This window comes from Priapulus caudatus, unplaced genomic scaffold (assembly GCF_000485595.1).
Source record: "Priapulus caudatus unplaced genomic scaffold, Priapulus_caudatus-5.0.1 Scaffold166, whole genome shotgun sequence".
Taxonomy (NCBI): domain Eukaryota; kingdom Metazoa; phylum Priapulida; class Priapulimorpha; order Priapulimorphida; family Priapulidae; genus Priapulus; species Priapulus caudatus.
The window spans coordinates 291,752-297,002 of NW_014577227.1; the positions used below are offsets into that span (position 1 = coordinate 291,752).

General features: G+C 41.9%; 1 long non-coding RNA gene across 1 annotated transcript in view; it reads right to left on the reverse strand.

Annotated features, from left to right (window-relative positions):
• Positions 1 to 3,348, reverse strand: part of LOC106806531 — a 4,616-nt gene extending 1,268 nt beyond the window's left edge. Inside the window, exon 1 of the long non-coding RNA XR_001393559.1 lies at positions 2,978 to 3,348. This is a non-coding gene — a long non-coding RNA (uncharacterized LOC106806531). The remainder of the gene's footprint in view (positions 1 to 2,977) is intronic.
• Between the last annotated feature and the right edge of the window lie 1,903 nt (positions 3,349 to 5,251).

Genomic DNA, 5,251 nt, shown 5'->3' on the forward strand with positions numbered 1-5,251 from the left:
AAGAGAGAGAGAGAGAAATAGAGAGAGAGAGATAGAGAGAAAGGCCGAGACACAGAGAGAGAAAGAGAGAGAGAGAGAGAGAGAGGGAGATGATTCAGCTTTCTTAATATATTAGCATTACATTTTATCATTTCCATCAAGTAACTAACTAAAGATATTTAGATTATTAACTAAATTTATAAATCATATTTTATAATCCATAATTTTATTATTTACGATAAATATGATAACCATGATGAGATATTTATCTCTCTCCTACTTAATCCCCCTCTCCGCGCTTCGCCTTTATTCATCCTCAATTTAGCTCGATCTTGCCCTTGTCGCCTCTCTACTTTATCCATACTTTTTCCGTTCCTCCACACACACTATCTCGGTCTTACTTTTTTCCTCTCCTCCTACCTCCAACTATAACCACCCTACGTATCTATTTCATTCCTTTTTACCTCCCTCCTATTCTACCACCTCTTCCTTCCTACCTCGCCCCACTCCGCCATAATCGATTAGTCACGTCGCCCCACTGGCCTCTTATTAAATTTATAACCCTCCCTTATATTTGTGGGTATTCTTTTATGAGACCCGCCTACCAATTATAATGATCTATTTTCTTCAGCTCTCGCGTCAGTCGTTCTATGCGCTCCCGTTCTTTTTCTTCTCCGTTTCCCTTGTCCATTGTCATCTCTCTGCATACTCTCCTTCTCTTTTCTCCTACACTCCGCATCCCTTCTGCATCTTTTCCAACTACTCCATTCTCCATCACCATTTCTCGACCCCTTTACCTCCTCCATTTCTTACCCCCCCCTCCTCATCAACCTATACTTCTGAACTCTTCTCTTCTTCCGCTAATCATCTTCGCTTTCTTTGATACCTTGCTACGCATTATTTCACGATACGTTTAACGTTGTGTTGCCTAACAAGTATTAGTTAAAAAATGCATGATTACGTTTGTCTGGTCGTCGTATCTAGATATTGTTTAAACTGTGTTAAAACTTTCTAAAAATGTTTACATGGCTCATTTGTGAGCTTACACAACTATGTGTATACTGTACAAATGTAAAAACATTAAATGAACGGGTTTAGATACAGCACCGATAACGGCATAGGGTGGCAATTATATCTGCTTCTGTTAATTTCTCAACACATGGCAGGAGGTGGCGGCTGTCACAAAACTATTTCCACTCACAAACACATTAATTGACGACAACTTTATCGTGTCTCTGTGCTTGCTAGCGACAGTTTATACGAAGTAAATCTTTAGATAACCGACTATTTGGACAGGAAGAAAACGGCTTCATGTCCATTATCCAAGCCAACTCAAAAATAATAAACCACGTTCTATTTCATTAAAAGAATAAATTTTAATCGTAACCACACGTGCTGTATATATAACGGATATTGTAACATAGTTCTGTCGCAAATTAATGCAAACAGAAACTAAGCTAGGATATAATATAGACGATACATTCACACGCATCCAAACTTCGTTTAAGTAATACACTACTACTATTTTAGTTGTAACTTACGAATACTTACAAAATGCTCGCGGCACAAATGACGTGCGCGCACAACCAAAATAACTTTTAATAACGTGAAACCGTCACTAAGTGTCAGGTGCCACGTGAGTCAGTGGCAGCAACAATGTGGTCACGTGATGTAGCCACGTGACCAAACCGGCTTCATCCCACAAGTACAAACACAGTTATTATTCACGGAGAATAACACACGCACACACACACGCACGCACGCATGTTAAACGAAAATATAGCAATATACGACCACAGTACATCAGCGACGCCATAATAAAACGTAGCATAATACGGCTAGCCACCGTATACTATTCTATCAATACATATGCGCATTACATTTGCGATTTCACATGCCTATAGTATATAGCAAGAGCAATATTATCTTTGTTGAATTTATACGCCTACAATACTGAGTACATGCACCTACCAGAGCACCTACATTCTTGCGCACAATTATTCACTTTCCGACGAGATATCGAAAGGTATACCCATGCACAAACGGTATAACTCGATAATGAGATATGGACTAATGGTGTTTTATGAAAATAACGATGTTTTATATTAATCGCGCATCAGAAATGTGCACCACTGACAGTGTTTCTGTGTTTCTGTGTTTATGGACGTCTTGCCGGCACACTTGACAGTGTTCATATGGTTTAGAACGTTGCTCTAACCATGTTCTCTAATACGTTCTGTAAGATGTACGGTTGCTCTAATATGTATGTTCTAGATGGTTCGATTCTAGCTTCCGTTTCTTGCACACGTCGTTGGGTGATTAATCGGTAACAGCAACAAGACTGCGTCGGCACTGCGGGTCCATTTCCTCTAGATTACAGTAGCGCTCGAAGCCTCGGCAGAAAATATCCAACGCCGTGATACTAGCAGTGATCAGTCAGCGATAGAAAACGGGCACGTCGCGCCTGCTGTCGTACGCTCTAGGTCTAGGGTATGTGGAAACGCGGTGAGAGGATCTTACGCTTTTACGATAAAATGCCTTGCACACGCGAGCTTATACCCGCTGCGGGTTTACTATGCGTGCGTAATGTGGGAGCCGGGAGGGCTCTGTGCGAGTAGCTTTCGTGACTAGCTTTAGTGACTTTCAGGTTTAACACAAACACAACGATTCAATCAACTATATAACGGTCCATGTGTCTGGACATAGACGAGATATACTGCTGACCCAGTACAAACCGTGCGATATGTATAAGTGTGCGTATGTGCTGTACTTTTAGGGTTATAAGTGACGAAGACGGCAAAATAGTGCCGTGCATATATACACGCTATCGGGTGGTCACACGTACCGATACGTACTCCTATACCTATCATTAATTTCACCCATAAGCAAACAACAATTCACATACCATACTAAATAGTTGAAAAAGTGTGATTTCGGCCCTATAATTATTTTTTCCTCACGGCTGTCAATCTATCTATTTATTCATCCATCCACCTACCCATGCACCTATCTATCCATCCGTCCATCCATCCATTCATCCATCCATCTACCATCAATTATACACACTGATATGACCCGAGGCGCAACGATACAGCTGCCATTACGACGTCGGCCACGCGACGGTGGCGACGCCTGCATCTATATTAGCTGCCGTCTGGCGTTACAGCGCGCGGCACGTACGCTGTAAATAGCCCGGCCGTGAAGTGTAAGAATATTATTGATTGGCTGGGCGGGGCGGCCGCGCGAGCCATGTATGAGATAGTCCGGAAGCTTCACACCACGCACGCGGCGGACGTCGCACGTGCTAATTGCAATGAAACACGATCCAGCGACCTTATTATCCGTGTAGTGTATGCGTGCGTGCGCGTGTGTGTGTGCGTGCATGCGTGCGCGCGTGCGTGCGCGTGTGTGCGCGTGTGTGTGTGCGTGTGTGTGCGTACGTGCGCGTGTATGCGTGTGCGCGCGTGTGTGGCAATGATTTGACACGCTCGAAATTAATAACTCCCCCGCGCCGAGGAATTTGTTAATTGCATGCCGGCCGGGTTAAACCGGGGTAGCCGGTCTCTCCACGCTGTCGGTTCATGCTGTGAGCCAATCATAAACTACGAATGTCTATAAAAGGCGAGCCCAGTTTATAATCTTGCATGCAGCACTATCTACTGATTTGCCGACAGTCCTGTTAGTATTCTGGGCCACAGGCACTTGGAGCGTTTCAATAAAATATAATGCTAAATAGACCTAAATACGAAATCTATTTACTAGCAAAGTCTTAATGTTTCTCTACTCTCTTTCGCCTATTATTGCCGACAACTTCCTGCAAATGCCGTGCAAATGAAATACATGCATATACATATGAAATATATATATATAATATGCATATATATGTATAATGTAATATGCATTTACAGGAAATTGTCGGCAATAATATGCGAAAGAAAGTAGAGAAACATTAAGACTTTGGTAGTAAATAGATTTCGTATTTATTTAGCATTATATTTTATTGAAACGCGCCAAGTGCCTGTGTTCTGGGCCGTCCTCGTTGGCAACCGGGTTAAGGATACTGTTAGGGTTAGGAGGTGATTTCCGGTCGAAATTTCAATACCCACTTTATTTGATAGATCGCACGCATGGGCAGCTATGTATATGTAAAATTATGTATGTACCCTCCCAAACAGTTCCAAATTCCCGCATTAGTCAATTCTTAACACAGGCGTTCAATGATGGAAAATTTAGAAAAGTGCTGATATCTCGGTTGTTAAAAGTGCTAAAGTAGGTAATTATTCAAGCGCTATTTCTCGAAACTCGAAACTCCGATTCCAAATTTTTTTGTTACGTTTCTATGCTAACATATCAAAGGAAAAAAGGCTCCCTGGATTAAAAAAAAAGTTATATTTTATAAGTTATGGCTCTTTGTTTACGAAATTGTTGCGTTTTGAAAATCACTACAAATTTTCGTACATCTTTTCAACTTATTTACTAAATTAAAGCATTTAAAAAGAATCCAGGGTCTTTTTTTAGCTCATATTATGAACAACTTATGGGTAAAAGCTTAGGCCCCTTCTCTTTGCTGTTTCTGAGAAATAGCCAAAAACTTTTTTATATAGGATATAAATTCACAATTTTTGCCGTCACTTAATTACCCATCTCTGTTATGTAATGGATATGAGTTAGATTGAATTTTATGAGCAGTTATGTTGCAATGCCCTTTACAGTGTTACCCGGCCGTAACCCTAACAGTATCCTTAAGCGATGCATGGAATTTCTGGACGTCTTCAACGCAAGAAAAAAACGCGGTAGCCACAGTAGATCGTCTTAGGTGAGAAGTTAACGTGTTCCGGCAGCCATCTGAGTGGGTCGAACGTGTACTCACTGTCTCTAATACGTCATCAAAGAACGCGGACTCACCGTCTCTAATACGTCATCAAAGAACGTGGACTCACCGTCTCTAATACGTCATCAAATAACGTGGACTCACCGTCTCTAATACGTCATCAAACGACGTGGACTAACCGTCACTAATACGTCATCAAACAACGTGGACTCACCGTCTCTAATAAGTCATCAAAGAATGTGGACACACCGTCGATCTCTAATACGTCATCAAAGAATGTGGACACACCGTCTCTAATACGTCATAAAGATCACTATAGGCGGGACGCGACTATATAAATACGTGACCGTTTCAGATCGTATACGAAATCAGTGCTAAAAATATAGATGGCGCTGCGCGTGACGTGAGAAAACGTCGCCGCCGGGCGGCGCACGAACGCGC